The sequence below is a fragment of the Micrasema longulum genome, unplaced genomic scaffold (assembly GCF_059751315.1).
Source record: "Micrasema longulum isolate JH-2025_06_02 unplaced genomic scaffold, ASM5975131v1 h1tg000541l, whole genome shotgun sequence".
Classification (NCBI taxonomy): domain Eukaryota; kingdom Metazoa; phylum Arthropoda; class Insecta; order Trichoptera; family Brachycentridae; genus Micrasema; species Micrasema longulum.
The window spans coordinates 224088-245436 of NW_028277737.1; positions in this window are offsets into that span (position 1 = coordinate 224088).

Here is a 21349-nt window from a genome sequence, read left to right on the forward strand (position 1 = left end):
CTGTATTCGTAATTTATTTTTTTTATTTTTTATTGGATAATTTATTTATCAACCCTTACGGATTATTACCTTAATTTTACAAAAATAATATAAACATTTTTTATTCATACTCTGTTGTTCAAAATGATATTATTTACATCTTTTGAAAAGTTTGTCTGCGTCTTTTGTTGAGTTTTGTCTGGTAGTTTATTGTATAAACCGCCTAGATATAGCAAAAGTTTACATTTGATTTAGAAAATATGTGAATTTTCAATTTTTCTTTATTGTCTAAACATTCGGAAACTAATCACAAAAATATTTTGACCAGTTAGTTGTATTTTAAACATTATTATCTAGTCGGATACAGCGTGTTTTGTTCGAAGTACTTTTGATTATTTTAACGTTATGTAAAAAAAACTTTGAAACAAAGAATGAAAATAAAGGGCTCCTAATAAGACAACGGATTTTTAAAGAAGAACGCAAATCGAACGCATTGGGGCGTAAAACCACAAAATATATTTCGTTCTGAAAGCTTTTCTCAGCGGTTTTTAGAATAAAGCCAGAAACAATATACAGCTAAAAGGAAAAGAATTTCTTTCCAAAAACAATTATTGGGTTCGTTCTCTAGAGGCCTGTCAAGATCGTTCAGTAGCAACTTAAAGTTTTGTTCAGTAAAGCCTGTATCAGATATTAGGCAAAAATGTTTTCTCTATCTTTTGCTATTAATGAGGAAGTTCAGTGCTACGGAATATTTATTTTTATTTATTTACATTTTTTGAGACATAAGTCACAACTCCATGGGACTAAAATTCCTGTGTTGAGATAGCACTAGCAATTAGTTGACACAGACACATGAGTATATCACTACAAATATAGGATCAATACTTATTTATATATATATGGCACATCAATATGTTAAACAGTAAACTCAAACATTCGGAAAATCATCAAGGAATTTTCTACTCATTCATCCGGAGTTTCCTACATCATATTGGATACAAAAAAAACTTTTCTTACACGTGGTGAAAATAGAAGTATTCAATTGTCCGGTAAAATATCACGAAAATGTACGAAAAAAGTTATAAAAATTAGCAACTTTGAACTACGTCACATGTTCTTCCGAATCGACAGACGACAGAGCGTTGGAATATTTTTCCGGATTCTGGGAAGTCAACTCACCAATTAGTGGAACTCTTAGACACATTTTTAATGTTGATTAATTTTTACAATTTGTAGCTTGTTTTATTTTTTGCAGTGTTTTACAAAAACATTCAACATCAAATTGTTCAAATAAAAGTAACTTGATTTAATTTAGCCAAAAATAAAAAAATATTGTAAATACACATTTTTTTTTTTTTAATATAGTTAATTCAATGTTTATCTCAGTTACCTTGAAGTAATGTTTTTTTTATTACTTTACCCAAACTCAATGTGTGCGAATATGAAAAAAGATATTACATAGTTATTGTATGTTTATTTTTGAAATAAGAAGAATATTGTTTTTACACCAAAACTTTTTTAAACAACATAATCATTTTTTCTATTTCCACGCTTATTGGTCCATAGGACGCTGTAAGAGTAAACCTATTTACTATTTATTTTATTACTACCGATCAAAAATCCTCTTTTTTGGTGATAACTTTACAGTTCAGGTAGATATAATTATTGTAACTTACCAAACATAAACTGGGTCAGAGGTTTGAATCCCATCCTACCGTATCCTGATTTCCATTTTCATAATAGTGAGACATTTATAACTCATTGAAAATGCCCCCCAAAATCGAAGTATTTGGGTAATTCATGAAATATAGAACATGTGATATCAAAAGGAAGGTAATTTCAAAATTTCAAAACTTTAAAAAATTGTAGCGTTGAATTATCAATATTGTATTAACGATACATAAAAATATTAAAGACTTACATAAAAATACAAGAGTTTTTGGTTTAATTTGAAAGTCTATTAACAAAAAAAATATGAAAAAAGCAGTAGAATTCTTCACTACATTTACAGGTTTGTTTTATAGCGATCTTCTTCCACCTTCAGATTACACTCAATATAAAATCAATATTCGTTAGCGTTCACGTTCCGAACCCCGGATAATGGGATCACACTCATAACGGTGTGATCACAGCAGATAACAAGAGGATGAAAGGCGAGTTTTTGGCGCCTCAAAACCAAAACCAACCAGCTTAGGGAAGGTAAGCCCGACAGAAAATCCATCAAAGAAGGCAACGGGAAACCACTGTGGTCATCTTTTTTTAGGAATCACTACGGCGAGTACATCAATAAGCAGTCGTCCTGTCTGCGAAATATAAAAGTAGCGCAGGACAGATACCGGGGGGACCCGGTAAAGCACTAGAAGAAGAAAATTACAACGCTGAATAGAAAAATTTGAGTCTAGGCTGATAAAGAATACAGATCTGAATGTAAAAAAAAAAGGAACGCTGGACGGGCGTTTTTGGCTCTCGGGTAAAATTCTTAAGACAAGAAACCGAATGGAGATAAATCCATCTTGTGCAGTGGTTTGCGCGTTTGCCTACCATGTTTGACGTCCTGGGTTCGATTTCTGGTAGGAAGGACGTGAAATATTGTTTTTAAATGTGGTTATACGCTGCAATATTCAAATGTTCCTGGACTGGCACCTGAAGCATAAGTCTGATCACCTTACCTTTCATGTGACTAAAATAATATAGATCCGCAATCGGAGTATAAATGCAGTGATCTATGCATTACTTTCTTATGACGATGAATGATAATTTGTTAAACAGTTTATTTACTGTATAACGTTATTGTTTGAAAAATGTTAATGTTTTTAGTGGTTTTTTCCAAGCATTCGATCATAAAAGTCAATTTTTTCTTTAATTTTAAAAATCTCATATATTTTATGGTGAGGGCATTAAGGGTTTTTTTTCAGTTGTTCTTATTAAACTCACATTACATGGGTCAGAAAATAGTAGAACGTTTCTTGTACAATAATCCTTATGCCAAATCTTGGCAATTTTTTTCTGTTTAATTGGGAAGCAGTTTCTAGGATTGAAAATTGCGCATGGGCATGCGCAGTTTGTTTTTTGTTTTTGTTTTGGTGCTATGATAGAAAACGGCCAGTTTTATAGTTGACAAAACGAGCTATGTATCTTGAGAGGACGCAATTACTGACAGCTAACAAAATATTATTCTGCCTTCAACAATCAACATCCGGTTTCTAAAATAACAAAGATGGTAAACATGATTAAAAATCAGTATTTCCAGAAGAGAAAGGTAAGCGTTAAGTAACAAAGTTCACTGAACCAAATAAGATAGTGGGTAAATAAAGTGACGCATTATTATTATCATTTTTTTATTCGCACGAAATGGCGCATCACCAGCAAAGGTCACTGAATGGTACTCCAATTGCAGCGTATCTTGAAAATTATTATCGTATTACAACAGAGATGCGTATCTTTTTAGAGAAGGAAATATAGAAGTCTAGGCATCCACAGAGCTTATAACCTGTCATTGACTGCTTTAACAGCTTCCTAGGGGGCTGAATCCAGTCCTTGTCAGCAAATATTTGGACAAACTCAAAACACTGTTTGACCTTCATATTTTTTTGTTACATATAAGGTAAGATGGTTAGTCTGACGCTTTAGGTGCCCGTTCGGGAATTTTAAAACATTGCAGCGAAGAACTATTTTTAAAAGCAGTAATTCACCAACAATGTTTTACCATGTCCAAATGTTTGTAGACAGGCTGGTTTCCCACTCAAGGCAGTTATTTAGATCTAAATTAGTTGCAACAGAGAGGGAAAATGTTTTTGAGAAGGGAATATGGAAGTTTAGGCATTTAAAGGACTTAAAGTCATAAACCTCGTAAATGTATAAAATTTACGTAATGACAGGTCTGTAATTGGCTGGTTTAAGTAGCCACTTTACACACTGTGTAACATTTACCACTCTATTTATGTTTAATCATTCACATTTTCCCAACTTCTCCATCTGGTAACTTTTGTGAATTGGCCACTTAAACCAGACAATGACAGGTTTTAATCCCTGTAAATGCCTAGACTTTCATATTTTCTTCTTAAAATTGTTTTCCCTCTCTGTTGCAACAAATAAAAAACAATATTTCACATCCACCCTGCTAGGAATCAAACCTGAGACCTCAAGCGCTGTAGATGAACTCGCCAGCCACTACACAACGAGGCGGACTTATCTCGCCTCGATTCCCTTATTCGGGATACCTATTTTTACCTGATGACACAAGGAACAACAAATACCCGCAAACAGGCGTGGGATGTGGATCTTGGTTTTAAAATATTTTTTGAAAATTAGAACGTGTTCTAATGTTTCTAAATTTGTCGATAGATTTTACCCAATTCGTAAATTAAGAGACAAAGTATTAATTAGGTGAAATCTTGCCTAAGATTTCATACTATTTTCTGACTCATGTAATAAGAGTTTTGCTATATCTACTATCAAATTGATTAAGTACAAGTTTTTATGCTTTTTTTGTTCTACATTTTGTAAATTTCCACTTTAATTATAACTTGTACCATCTGTGTTTACGCTAAGTTAATCAACAAAATTTGAAAAAATATATCATATATTTGAACGGTCGCTTATTATTGGAATTAAACTGATTTCAATCCTAAGGATAGGGGTCGGTACGCGCAATTAAAATGGGTTAAAATTTAGACAATATTTATTATGTTTGCGCAATTAGTTAATAAAGAAAAGCCATTTTTTACAAAATATTCGTATGACTTAGTTGAAGAAAACGTATTAAAAATAAAATAACGAACAAGTTTTTAATTTAAGCTCAACTTAAAATTAAATTATTTTTATTGAATAATATTTGTAATGATTAAACAATATTTATATGATTATGGGAAACTTTCTTACATAATTGTACTCACTTGTGCCATCAATAAAGAAAAATATTTTTTCAAAAGAAAAAGAGTTCAAAAAAATATTTTGTTCATAAACGTATCGCAATTATTTTATTTTTTTTACATTTACCCTTAAAATTGATTTACATGTCGATAAATCCACATTTGAATTCTCTAATAATCAAAGAATGTATAAAATCTTTGGCGTGGATCTAAAAGGGCCAATGCCGTAAATCATAATATTACAGGAGTAAAATTATTTAGCCATTTTGCGTCGTTATAATTAACTCTTTGACTTTTTTTATAACGAAAAAAAAAACATTACCACGTATATGTGTGTATATAAAATAGTTGATTAAATATTTGTTTTAATTGACGTCGACCCTGTACAAAACGTTACCAAAAAAAGTATGAAATCTTAAATTGGCCCTTTTAGATCCACAGAAATATTTACCACACACAGAAATCTTTACCTTGTTAAGATTATTCAAAGAAATATATTAAGAGTAGCGATTTTGTTGTATCATTATTTTCACCAATTTTATCATTTTTTTAAATGACTTTCGAGGTTGAAAACAAATACTTTAGTTAATGTATTATTAAAAGAAAGGTCGATTTCTTTGGCTTCAATTTGATAAAGGTGTTTTAAGATATACGGATCCTTTTCATTTGGTAAATGTTAATTACTTAAATTATCAACCAAAAAATATGTTTACTACGAGATTTTTGTGCAAAAATATGCGTTTTGATGATTTTACGATAAGTATTTTCCTATTAAATTTGTAAATCACAAAATATGTTATTAATAATTTATTGCTGTTCACTAAATATTTTATATTAAGTATTTTTCTACCAAATATTTTATTACAAATGTTTCTGTTCAAATTGTAAAAATTATTTTAATTTTAAACTTGTTTATTGGTGTTTAAATATAAATAATTTATTGAAATTTTAATATATATTTCTGCTTTGGAAATTATACTCGTATATCTAAAATATATTCAAAGCAACGGTATTATTGAAATATTGTAAATAAAATATTTTAAAATATGTGATTAATTTCTACTCTACACCGTAACATACATACGTATTAGGTATAAATATAAAAAAAACGAAATATGTATCATTTTACCATTGAAAATAAGCCAAAATCACTAATTACAATAGATATACATTTATTGTTTAATATAATATTTATGACGATTATACATTGTTCAATACAAAACTTTTTTACGATTTGATTTTGTTTTATCAGTAAAAAATGAAATATGATTTTTGCTTCCTATGACATTTTTTAATGAGACCTAATACTGATCACCTTGGTTTCATGACTAAACATGCTTCACCGTATGAACTAATATTATGTGGTTTTAAAAATACATTGCTTTTCTGTATCGTGTTTTACTTGACGAACCTATCTTAGCTTAGTGAAAAAAAAATGCCACAAGATGCAACTATATTTTTAATTCTGGATAAATCCAGTTAAATTAAAATAAAACAAATTAAAATTCCAAAATTGATCTAGTCAAATGTATCGAATATTTTCTCAAACGTGACCTTTAAGTTCAAATTATATTTCTAGACTTACATATTTCCTTCTCAAAAATATTCTCCATCCCTGTTGTAATATGTTAATTTACCAACTTTATGCAAATCATAAAAAATTGTAAGTAATCACAAATAAAAACATAGTATGTCAATTGTTTTACATAGCATGTATAAAACCAATGTGTCATCTATTTATACTGTGTTTTTGCTTATGAATCTCTAGATATTGTATTTTTTCTTTAAAAAACTTTAAAACATATGTAATATCGTTTTTTGTAGTAAAATATTTTTTTTATTGCCATTTGCTTGATATCAAATGGTTCGAAATTTCTTGTAGAACACTTATATTTAACTCATTTTGTGATTTTTAGTAAAAACCTGCGTTTTTGCTTTATATTTAGTTTATTTCTTACGTTTGCCCATATTACAATTAGTATTTGCACTTACTTTAATAACAAATATACAAAATATAATCTTACTACAATTTTTTGATTTTTTTATTTATTTATTCAACCTTTGTTCATTCTTCATACATTCAGGCATCTCTTTATACATTTTTTAACCTATTTTTGGGATTCTGTTTTTTTTAATGGCTGTCCTTATTTTTTATTTGAATAATACTTTCTTATTAATGATGCATTTGGACATTCGATTGCTTTAAAAAAACATATAAAAACAAACATATTATTTAAATATCAGTCTCTTTTGTATAGGTATCTAATTGAGTTCTTCTCGCATTTTTTCTAGTGAATTATATCTACCTTATGTAATAAAACGGCAGCATAGACTTTTACACTTTTAGTTTGATCTTATTGTTTTTATATAAATTTTTTAAGAAGAATTATTAATGTATTTCTAATTTGAAGTTACAAACATACGCTGTTATTAAAAATATTTTGGACTTACTAATTAAAAGTTAGAATTAAATACTATTTGATACCATAACATACATCCATATGATAAAATTGTGTACATATGAACTGTTTATAGAACATGCGTTACTTATTATATCTGAGATAATAAAAAATGATATCGGTATTAATGTGTTTTATTTATATTGCATCAATCACAAAATAACTGTGACAGAATGAAAACCAATAACATAGTTACTTGTTGTCAAATCAAAAACCATTCGTCAATGTCGCCACAGGGTGAAATAATTCATATGAAAAGTTGGTGAATACCGACAACAATTAAGGTTTAAACTAGAGATGATTTATTTGAATGAAAATAAATGAATGAATTCGATTACTAAATTAATTCGAATAAAAGTCCAAATGCAGTAATTTATTCGAATTATTTAGTAATTGCATAAACGATTATTATTATAAAGGAATAAACCGCTAAGCCTCTATGTTGAGGCTTGTCAGCAGGTGGGATAAAGGGGATATGGAAGAAGGTAATGAAAAATACACCGCAACACCCAGACCAATTTAGAAAAAATCTTTCTTGGATTTTTTTTTCGCAGGAATCGGGATCGGGAATCGAACCCGTGACACCAGTTTCACATTTGGCCGTCTAACTAACTGCGCCACGGCGCTTGTCGGCGAATGAATTGATTGACTAGATTGAATTTATTACTTGTGATGGGAAAACGATTTCCCACGTGGATGCGGGGCGAGAAATAGCGGGGGCAAAGTCCTGGGGCTTCTACAATTTTATTTAACGGAGTGGACTGTATTTTATTTTAAGGAAAATGTGTTAGTATCTTTGGTATGCGGTATGCAGGATTAATTGATCACAACCTCTACAAATGAAATAGATTAGGAATGGAGGCCAATAACCTCATCTTCGTTCTTGACGGAATTTCTGTGGTCCAAATGGTCACTTGCGAACGACACAAACACGAAAAAAAGCACCAATCTATAGTTCAACACTGTTGGTTGGTGGAAGCAACGTTTATGATGCAGCACATGTTTAACAAAATAAACGCGCATTGGACGACCCGATGTCTTAATGTGGCGGATGATAAAAAAAAACTTAGATGGGAAATGAACAGTGATTGTGGGTACAAAGGATGTAGAAGTCGTGACAATACCTGACCAATGCATACCTACATAATTGGCAACCAACTTGAAAATTTCAAATATATGTTTGGCATCCTAAGAATGGGAGGGTATCCACAATTCGATACTTACCTTTCTCCAAATTATGTGGGCACCGAGACGTTTTTCTCTATTATCTATAGAACATCGGAAATGAATTATTTATTCAATGAATTCATTTTGATTATTTGCATCTATAGTTTCAACTTTTCTTCACAAAAGTCAAACGAAGGCAGAATGACAGATCACGAGCCCTCTGAAAACTCAGACTTCCACATTTTTTTTTCAAACAAACAAATAAATCGTGACAGGTGCCGTGTAGTTGGTTAAACGTCCAACTGTGTCACGGGTTCGATTCCCGCCAGTTCCAAGAAAGTAATCCAAGAAAGATTTTTTTCTCAATTGGTCTGAGTGTTGTAGTGAATTTTTCATAACTTCCGTATCTCTTTTTTTGTATCAGCTGACAGACCTTTAAATAGAGGCTTAAAGGGTTATTTCTTTAAATATATATATTTATATGTATAAATACAATAAACGTAGTAACAATCTCACTCTTCCATAACTCAAAGTCTATTTTTCCAGCACGTTATTTACGGCTTTAAGGAAATGGTTTGGAAATTGAAATATTTTGATGAATAACAAAAACCCAAATACTTTTTTTTTATTTATAATAATTAAGCAATGAAAAAACGAGGGCAGTAAAATAAGGGTGAAGTTTATACTTCTGTTCCAATCTTTCTTTACCTCATCCCCCATTAAGGTCAAAGAGATCTACGAAATGCAGGGAAATCTATTCCAAAAAAATCTAGCGAAACATTTAGGAGTCTATACATTCTGGACATTGAGGCATAAAAACCAAAGTTGCTCGTTTCCAAACAATGAATCCACCATTGCACGAAATTTAAATCGACCTCCTGATTTAACAACAATCGAAAGTTTATTCGTTGTTCCCTTAATAACAAGCTTCTACTAATCTCCCATTATTAGGACTCCTCCCAGAATCGTGAGGCAAGTAAATACTCTTAACATCAACACTATTATAAGGGCTGGTGGATATATAAACAGTACTGTCACAACTTAATTATTATATTATAGCAATTTAATTTCATTATTACATTCCCGACACGCCATTAAGCTGGAGAACAAGAGAAACTTGTCGTAAACAACGGAACATAGTGGTGGTACTGATGAGGGGTGAGGTAGATGGTAAGGGAGGGGTAAAGAAGGGCATTCAGGAATGAAATCAACCCGATCTGCTAAATTTTCCTTAGGACAATAAGGAATACGGAGAACTGATTCAAATTTCTGGGTAAATTATTACACTTAAATAATTCAACCTTACAAAATCATCGTCCTTATTTTCCTTTGCCGCATCCGGTGGTTGATAAGGCACTTCAATTGTAGCGTATCTGGATAATTTTGTTACATGAAAGGTAAAGCGATTAGTCTTATACTTCCGGTGCCGGTCCTGAAACAACCAGGAACAATGAAATATTACAGCGAAAAAGCACTTTTGAAGTCAAAATTTTGCGTCCACCCTGCCAGAAATCGAACCCAGGATCTCAAGCATGGTTGACAAATGCGCCAACAACTACACTACAGCAAGTACGGAGAAGTTCCTACATAGGCCCGCGACCGAAATTCTTCCATTTTCCAACACTACTCACATAAAGATAGCCAGGGAACAAGATACATGCACTTTTAAAATTAAAACTTTAAATTATAATCCATTTATTACACTTTTTATCATACTCTCTCGCACACACACATCCACCCTTTTTTGCTCAATCCCGATTTAGAGGACCTAAACTGGCCACTCGTATTTGAGGTCCTAGTAAAATGCGCACTGTAGACATATATTTTCCACTTTTATTAAAACTTATAGTATTAGAAATCAAACACCAACTTGAGTCAACTGAACACTTCATTTTATTTTTACAAATATAAAAATATAAAATTTCGTGACAATTGTTTTGCCTCGTTTGGGCAACGAATGTGAAGATTAGATGGATTAATGTTTTTATATAGTTATATAATTCAAGTTACTTAAGTAAAAACACAAAATAATATTTTGAACTATAGCATGTACATTAATCATAATTGAGGGGAAAACCAGTTGTTAAGGGCGAGGCTAAGTGTTTAATAGGTAATGGGGAATTTAGGTATTTATATTTGAATTTCGGAAAAAATATAACAAAGTATTTAATAACATACATGCATGTATTGTGAGATAATTAATGAAGCTTTATGGTTTTATAACTTTATATAATTTTTGTATAAAATATATCAATGATATTATGATAGGTTGCTGTTTTTTTTTATTTTAAAACATGATCGAAATGTTATGATGAAATTTATATTAACTTAAATGTACGTAAAATACAATGTTTCTATTTTTAAGATTTTTTTATCAAAATATATAAATGCAATTGTAACATGATTCATCTATTAATTACGCGTCATGTAAGCGTGTACATAAAGGGACAAAGTAAAGAATAACAGTATATTTAAATATGTTTAATAGTGGTGCAGATATTAGGTTGGTTTGTTCATTTATTATTTTAAAATTAGGGTTAAAATACAAAATATATCACAAAATTTAAAAATAAAGTGTTCAGTAGATTCAAATCAGTGTTTGGTTTCTAATTATATAAGTTTAAATATGGAGTTCTACAAAATAAACCCCAAATCAATCAATATTTATATTTATGCTCAAGTTCATTGCGACTATTTTCTTATATTCGATATACACACACATGAATTACGTCGCGCACATACAATTATGTTCGCTCTTTTCTTATATAATATGTATTATTAGATTGACATTGGATATGTTTAATTTGCTCAAGTATTTTTTGTATATTTCTACCGTTTTTTTATGTAATAGTTGTAAAAAACACAAATAAAATAAAATAATCCCCAGAAACACATATCATCTAACCTAACATAAGAGATAAATTATATAATTTTTTTCATGCTGTTAGCATAAGCACCCCACGATACGATTTCACTAATTATTCAAACCGAATTCTTTCTAAATTGAATAATTCAGCATATATTTTTTGTTTGTATTTATGTTTTTTTTTATTTTTTCCTCGTCATTTGACTTTCCCTTAAAATCTCAGTGACAGAAAAATGATAAAATTGTAGTTGTGCGGGACAAAACCTCATACATTCAATTCATAATAGGGTATTTTACCAGATCGGGAATAATCTTGAAAACATCCATTTTGAATTGGGTTGTAGTCCTCTGTCCAAAGGTCCGTGGTTTAAATCCCAATGTACCTCAATTTGATTCCCATTTTTCTAATAACAAGTTATTTATTATAACTCGTTATAAATGGCCCTCAAAATAAAGCATTTGGGTAAATCATAAAAACGCAAATATTTCTGAAGAAAAAAATTGTTAAGTGATTTTCTAATGATATAAGTATCAATGTATAAAAACAAGTTTTCATTCATAATTTTCGGGTTTAAAAACGAGCACATACAAAACAGCTCTAAGTTTAAGTCAGATCACTTTGACGTCACACGTCATACCCGCCGAGTGTGGTTCTAACAAACATTGCTCAAAGGTATGGCGCGTTGACGTAATACGTTTGTTCTAAAGGGCATGAAATATCTAGGTTTCAGGTAATTCAAAATATGTGTATCATAAAGTATTTTTGTAAAAAAAGTATTTGATGTCACAAGTAATCGCATTTTTTTGTTTAATTAAAAATTATTACACGTTCGGTACAAAAAAAACGTTATAAGACCCTATTCCTAACAAACCTGATAGCACGGCTCTTAGGTCGGAGTTATCATTAAATGTCCCTGGCTATCGCACGTGAGCGTCGAGCTCTCTATTTCATGTGCCAGCAGTTTGTACGAACTATGCTTAGAACTCTCCACTTATACGTTTAGCTCGTGAGTATAATTTGAACTCTCCCCTTATTGATCCGTTTAATTGTAACAAATTAACATTTCAAATGCGCGTTTTGAAAAACACATTTTTCAATATACAATATTTTGAGTTTGTCCAAATTTTTGTAGACAAGGACTGGATTCAACTCCCTGGGGAGCTGTTTATAATAACATATTACAACAGAGATGAAGAACATTTTAGAGAAGGTAATATATAAAAGTCTAGGCATCTACGGTGTTTATGACCTGTTGATTGGTTTAAGTAGCCACTTTACACACGTTGTAACATTCACCATTCTTCTCATATTTAAACATTTATATTCCTTCAGTTCTTTCATCTGTTGATGTTTGTGTGATAAATCCATCTGGTGCATAAGGAAGTATAGAAATTGAAAACAAATTTTCAGGCGTTGCCTAGTAGACAGGTGAAATAATTCAATTAGATGAGTCTCACCCGCAAAAATGAAGGTTTTAGCTCTTTAACGTCACAAACATCAACAGATGAAAGAACTAAAGGAATATAAATGTTCAAATATGGGCAGAATGGTAAATGTTACATAGTGTGTAAAGTGGCCACTTAAACCAGCCTATGATAGGTCATTAGCCCTGTAGATGCCAGGACTTCTATATTACCTTCTCTAAAATGTACCTTCTATTGTAATATTTTAACACATTTTTCTTTTATACTTAAAATCTTATTTTATATCTAATTCTTCATATTTTATATATTTTGGCACTTGTGCAATAATACTTACACACATGTCCACCCTCATTCATTATAACGGCGTATTAGGCGGCCTCCGTGGTGTAGTGGTCAAGACGCTTGTCTCACAGACGGAAGGTTCCGGGTTCGATTCCCGGTAAGAATCTAAAAACTAAATATGATTTTTCTCAAGCCTGGGTGTTCTGTGATGTAATTCACCACTGTTATAGAGCCTCCTGGCCTGTTGTGGTGCAAAAATAAAAATAATAAAAATAACATCCACCATCTTACCTTCAAACACTGACACTTCTTACACTAACAAACTGACATAATGTATAGTACGAGTATTTCATGTATTTCTGTGAATATCTGCCATGGTTTTATTCTCTGAATATTTCATTTGTTATATTTTTTACATGCATAACTGTAGATATTCCCATTAAATAAAATAAAATAAAAACCAAGAATCCATGGTGAAATTTTCAAATCGGCATTCCACTGTTTTGGTATGTAAACAAATGTATTCAAAAGTTAATTTTGCCACACTTACTCTTTTCAAAATATATGATACAGAAATTCCATTCATGACTTCAGTCAAAAACTTAAGTATTATCATTCATAAGCATTTAGGGTGGCACGATCAGGTTAACGAAGTTAGTCGTAAACTTTAGAGCAGTTGTCACTCACTTAAAAGATTCACACATAATAATGTTAAGCAAACATTAGTCCAGAGGTTACTTTTTCCACTCCTTGACTATGCGGATGTATGTTATCCAGATGCTAACTCTGAATTACTTGATAAGTTAGAACGATTGCAAAATATTTGCATACGGTATAGCTTTGATCTTTGCAAATTTTACAACATAACCGAGTATCGCACGCAACTACACTGGCTCAGTATCAGGCATAGAAGAAACATTCACATTATATCATTTCTTCATAATATCTTCCTGATTGTGTCGCTATAAACTATGTCTTGGCCTTAACAAATGTATGTGTAATGTTATTAATAAATAAATAAATAAAAATCCCACTTCGCCTGTTTATCTGAGAGAGCTCTTCCAACCTCTTTCACAACACAGACTATCTCTTCGTTCTAGTAACGAGAGAACCCCTTTAATATCCGGTCACCGCTCTAATTTTCTTGCTTCCTCTTTCACAGTAGTAGCCGCTCGATTATGGAATAATCTACCCTTTAATGTTAGAGACGCGCCCCTTCTTTATTAACATTTAAGTCAATATTGAAATGTCACTATCTTAATATTTAAATTGTTCCTTTATCCTTCTTCTTTCCTTCCAATCCCCTCTCCTCTCTTCATAGTACAGTGTTAATTTTTTTTAAATATTTTTATTTTGTTAATCTTTATTTCTAACTTTTGTATAAAATTGTAAGATTCAACATGTCCATGGATTTGTAGTTTTCTCAAACTGAACGGTTTGGGTAGGTAGGAAGAAATTGCCTTAAGGCAATATGCCCGCCCTTATATGTTTATATATTGCATATGTAAATAAATAAATAAATATGTCAGTATGTCGTGTAATAATTATGTGCATTAGTTACGTATTACAAAGATACTTAGCATACATCGTTTTTTGTGGACGTAAATTATAAACGCCTTCGAAAACATGTGCTGGCAATATAATTAACAGGCGTGATATAACCAAGCGGTCTGTAGGCGCTACTGGCTTACATTATGCGTTAACTTATAATATTGTTTACCTATAAAATTAATTATAATCTCGCCTTGGAAATATAATCTTAAAACGTAAATTCCACATTTCATACGTGCTTTCTTATACTCATATGCTCTTGGTAATTCGTTAATGGAAGTATTCGGATAATATAATCAAGGAAATGTACGTATTGTTCGGTTATTTTGTAGCTTTCAAAAGGTCATGCAGTCTTTAACGATCTTTGAAAACACAACTTTGTAAATATAATAAGAATTGAAAACCGTTTTTTTTTCGTAATTACTGTATTCACTACAATCCTATATTTTTGGTGATATACTCATGTGTCTGTGTCAACTAATTGCTAGTCCCATCTTAACACAGGACTTTGAGTCCCATGGAGTTGGGAATTATGTCTCAAATAATGTACAATAAACTTATGTATGTAAATAAATAAAAATGGTCATTGATAAATAAGTACTCATAAAAAAATTAATTGATTGCGAAAAAACCAACGTATCTACCGAGGTAACAAAAGTAGTTATCTACCGTTTCATTCAAATTAATATTATGAAAAAAATATTTTTATTTGTTTTTAATAGGCAGCAATAATTTCAAAAGGAAGGGCTTTTTTTTTAATGTGTAAGAAACGAAATGGTGTATAATGAGAAAAAAAATTCTTGAAAGTACAAAGTAGTTAACTGTAAACAACAAAAAATAAGTGATATTAAAGTTCAGGTAATCGTCGTTTTACGCTGGGGTTCCATTTTAAGAGACACCGGCACAAATGAACAAAAATTTAATGGAAAATATAAGGTTAAATTCCATGTTAAGATTCTAAGAACAATCTAACATGTTTATTGAAAAATATGTATATTTAAAATAATTTATTAATGTTTTTAATAAATACAGTTTAAATTCGTTTACAAAATAAATAATTATCTTTTGATTAATACACTGAAACTTTTTATAATAAATACTTACCAGTTCGTCGGTACTTAATCAAATTATCACACTTTTTAAAAAAAAAGCATCCAATTTCATTTGATTTAATTGTTGCTTCCTTTTTTGCAGAATCATAGCATAAACTACACATATTTTAATATTCTTTTAATTTTATTGATAATAAAATAAAAAATATAATCCTACATTTATTTTACTGTCGTCTGGTGTCGGCTGAACCGGGGAATCCCACGCCGGCACCAACCGGCGTAATTGTAAATCGGCGTAAATCGAACCGGCGCATTACTAGGTTTACCTGTACACGTATTTAAATAAAAAAATACACTAATATTTAGTAGTGAGGTAAAAATTCGGAAAAATGAAATTGAGAAGAGATAAGTTTGCTTTGTTGTGTATTGATTGACGCATTCGTCTGTTATTCTCGAGGTCATGGGTTTGATTCCTAGCAGAGTGTAATATTAATATTAATTTTATTGGTTGTATAACCTACAATATATTAATATCATTCTAAAACTGGCAGAAAAAAATACTTGCAGGCGTTGCCCAACACGAAGGTGAAATAGTTCAGTCAGATGAAACTTACCTAAATCAAAAACCGTTTTAACTCCTATATAAAAACCAACTGTGTAAGAATTAAAAAAATATGGATGTTCAAACATTGGCTAAATTAAAAACGATATATGGTGTGCAATATGGCCAAAAAAATCAACCGATTACAGGTTATAAGCCTTGCAAATGCCTAGACTTCCATATTTCATTCACATCAGTGTTCTACATGGCTGTTGTATACATTATTTGATAAAAAATCAGTGAAAAGGGGCACACATAAACATATTATTTTGTGTGCACTAATAATAACAATACGTGTTTATTTCATTTGTAAGTTATTTAAAATATATTTTTTAACCTTCTGTTAGAATTTAGATTTTTTTTTTCCTATTTTTTTTCCCATTTCATAATATTATTTTACTGTCTTAAGTTAAATTTATTTTGTGACTTCTCCTTTTTGGGAGTCTGATTTTCACATTTTCCCTGGTATTATTATGATCATGTTTATGTTGGCTTTTATAATTAATTTTCAAATTCTGTGTTATTCTAAAAATTAATAATATTTTACATAAACATCGTATTGTAAAATATTATTTGCTTAAATTTTAACTTTTTTAATTAACTTAACATCAAATTTTCAATTGTTATTTATGAGTGTTATTTATTATTTATTATTTAGTTATTTATGAGTGTTACAGCTAAAACTTTTATCGATGTACGTAAAATTCATCTTGTTTAATTCATTTAGTTGAATTTTTACCAACTTAGCAATGTCAGAAAACACTTTTATATTTTTCACTTCTTATACGAGTTAGTAATCAACAATAAAGTGGTTTAACCAGCTAAAGACATGTCATAAGCCCCATAAATGCCTATACTTTTATATTTCTTTCTCAAAAATGTTTTCCTTATCTGAAGCAACGAATTTAGGTATTTGACAAAAGCCATAAACCATTTGATTATATTTTTGTTAAATACGCATTTAGAAAAACTACTTTTTAATTACTCCCCTCTCCACGACATACAGCTTACAGCGCACACTGCATCTGAGGACATAAATCTTCTTGGCGGTGTTGTCAAACAAAAAAAGCTGCCCGAAGGAGCTCTCTGTAATCTGGTAGCCTTAGCATCTTTGTGCTGAAAGAAAGTAATCCAGAAGTACATATAATGTACTTCATTTGATTGAGAAAAAAGGGAAGTGAATTCTTCACTGACTGGGATTAAATTGATTGGACATGATCAATTCACCGAAATTTATTTATTTATTTGGTTTACAAACAATGAAAAAATAATAAATAATACACATAAATATTGAAACAATAAAAAAAAACTAGACGCTACTTATTTTTCATCAATTACCTGTTAACACTAACCAAATACAAATTTATATTTATTTACTAAAAAAAATTAATGAGCAAAATAAATTATTAAATTGAGTTTAAATTATTGTAAAAATTAAAATGAATCGCAAAAATTGTACGAATTAATAATAAAATAAACATGAATAAAATACGAATTTAAATAAAATTAACAATAAAAATTATTAACATTAAATTGTTTTTAAAAAATCATTCATTTATATAAAACTAATAAAAACAATTAATAAAATATGCATCGAAACAAAACCAGCATCAAAACTTTTTAAAAGCCTTGAAATTCTTTTTGGAAGCCACCAGATCTGTACATCCGACAGGACCTATAACAAGGCCATGAATAATAGCGAAAAACTTCATTCGGTAAATATAGAGAGGGAGAGTAGAACAAGACCACATAATGTGTTGAGAAGATTGATTAGGATATCCGCAGCAGCACGAAGGGGAGTCAACAATATTAAAAACAAATCATTTTTGATTGAATTTACCATGACCTGATAAAAACTGCGTAGTCCAGTGATCGGGGATAACCACGATATACATATGTTTTTCAGCCATTTCAACTTCTAAAAAAATATACCGGTTATCGATTAATAAAAAAAATTGGATCAAATTATTAACCGGTTATTTATCAAAAAATAAAATTACTAATTAAATTATCATAAACAAATTTAAAAATAAGTTGTTAAAACAACTTGAATGTTTTACGTCACTGTTATTAATGGTTGTTCGCGATAGTTTAATATCCGAATAAAACGATTAAACAGTTGGAATACACGAGTATGCCGAGTGGCAGAGTCCCGATTTATGTGCACAATTTATTGAATAATTCCTCCAATGTTAGCCAAACTGGTACAATGTTTGCTAAAGTAGATAGTAGATACCCACTTCAGAAGTTATCTGAATCAGGAGATAGAGACTTGAAACAATCTTAGCAAACATTCGGAAATCGGTGAATTTCTTTGTTTGAGGAACTAAAAAGTATTTTTAAAATGTTTTGAACGAACATAGATTTCAAGAACTTCATGATTTTCTTTGCTGTATTCAGTTGTACATAAGGCTCTGGATTTTTAAACCAAATGCAGCGTACTTCAATCATCTGTTACGTTATATCAGCATATGTTAATTTGGTTTATCTTTTATTTTCTTTTCATGGTTTATATGATATAATATATGATATAAAATTTTATATGATATAAACTTTTTATAATTAAAAAAGGAATGAATGGCCCACGCTCAGATGCTGAAGTCTTTGTGGGCATTTTTAACAATTTATGTTTTAACTTAATTTTAAGATGTATTTTTCTAAAGTGTATTTTTGAAATTATATTTCTTTGTAAATAATATATGTATGGAAAAATAAACAAAAAAAATAAGGAAATATCGAGATTATTTATTTGATAAGTTTTCATGTAAATTTATGTTTAAATTATGTATAGAAAAACAGATTTAAAAACCTTATTTTTTAATGAATAGAATAAACATTTATTGTAATTTTCTCACTTTTAGTGACAAAAAAATTATGTTCTAATATCAGCAATTATTTTTTAACTTTTTAGTATCTATCGTAGTCTTCCAATAGCCTTATACCCGTATGCAGACACAAAACTTAAGGTGAGGATAGTAAGTAGAAAGGTGGTAACATCCTTATTCTAAAATTAAAAACAAATACAGCATAACATCAATATACTTAAAGAGGAATATTTTTCTTTAGTGAAATGAACAAACAAATTAAAAAGTTCAGTCAGGAATACAACCTACTTAAGAAAGAAGTAAAAAGCTTTAAATATAATTCATTTTTTGGCGGCACTGAATAAAAACACCATAAACTATATTTTTTTAGCAATTTATATGTTATCCCTAAAATATTAATAATTTTTAAAAAAATATTCAAGTTATTGTAAGACGTCACTACCCATTTTGTACACAAGAATGTTTTTTTTTTCGAAATAGAAAAAGTTAATTTAAAAATATGTATTAAATTTAAATTAAAATTGTATTTGGTAGTAATATCGTTTACTTATTACATATCTGTTGTTTATCTGAATAAAAGCTTCTTTAAAAAAAAAGTTCAAATTTACATTCGAAATAACAGTGCCTTTTAAAAACGACTCATGCCTTCAAACTTTATCCAACTCACTAAAAAAAAATTTTTTTATGTATAATTAGTTGAGTCGGAGCCCTTTTCATAGATATGAATTTGATAGAATACAAATAACTACTTGAACGAGCATTATTTTCGAGGGGCTTGTTTACGTTGTTCATGAAATTATTATTTCTCATTAGAAATATTCACAAGATTAAAATCCCATTCAATTATCTTTTACCTTTACTCTTAATGATTTGATGTGATTCGTGTTAAAAATACCTTGAAAACAAAATTCAGCATTAGCGAGAATTATTATTTTGCTTGATTCCTATCACGCCAACAATGTATTTTGTAATATATTTTAGGAACCTAATATCTAATTATTACCACAGGTATTAATTAATTTGTTTTGCCACCAGCAAAAACACCATTCGTGGGAAATTTGCGTCTGGCAATACTTAATTTTCTCCTTGGGAACGTAAACACGTTAAAAAGATTATAAAGAAAGAGATATTTATTTGCGATAAAGGTGACTTATTGGATTTTTATTGTTGACATGCTACAGTTTAAGTAAGAAAATTTTAATATGATACGAGTATCTGGTATAAGTGTTTTTACATTCATTAAGACTTTTAGTGGTTTAAGTAATCATTTTACACACTGTAAAATCTACCTTTCTGTCTCTGAGTGAATACCCACAATTACTTACTGCAGGGTTCCTTAAACTATGATTTGCGGAACACCAGTGTTTTACGGAGCCTCAAAAGGTGTTCCGCAAAAAAATGGACTAATTGTATACAAAAACAACACTTTCGCAATGTTTAGTCAATAACCGCATTTATCGATATTATTCCTTGCGATTACTTTTCTTTCTCATACTTCCCTTGACATACCTTTATGGTACCTACCCTACATTAAGATAGACGATTTTTAAAATTAGAAGATTTGCATTTAGAACAAAACAGAACAAAATTTTGACATTATATTGCATAAAAATGTAGGTCCAAATCATTGTTCCTTTCCTTTCTTCAAAAATTTCCAACCTTTTACAAAGCTGAATTAAAACCGTTTTTTTGCTACAGTCCGCCTTAAGTTAACACGCAATATCTTCCCAAAACTATAATGGACGATTCCTGGGTTCGGAATCAATTTTCAACGACAGGTGAAGTAGACTTAAGCGCAAGTAATTATGAACTTCTAATTGACATCAGTAACTCTGATTTGAAACAAAAATACAAAGATTAAATGGTATTAGGACGATTTTGTTAAAATAGTTCATCGATGTGTCAAACCAAGCTTTCTTTGTTTTATTTCCGTTTTCTACAACTTATTTATGCAAACTGGGATTTCCTTACTATGTTGCAACAAAGTCAAAGAGCAGAAATAGGTTCAATATCAAAACCGGTATAAATATAAGAATTCAACCAAATGTGAGTTTAAAAAAAAATTGCGATCCAAGAACTCATAATCATATGATTCATTTTATCACTCTTTTATGTAAATTGTTTTAATTACTTAATGAATAATAAATGTTGTGATAACATTTTCTATTTTATCTTTATTATTATGAATTACTCAAACTATTTTGTTGAAATTTTCAGATCTGCCAAGTGTCTCGTTTCTGAAAAACTTTGACTTACTGTAAAATCTTGTTA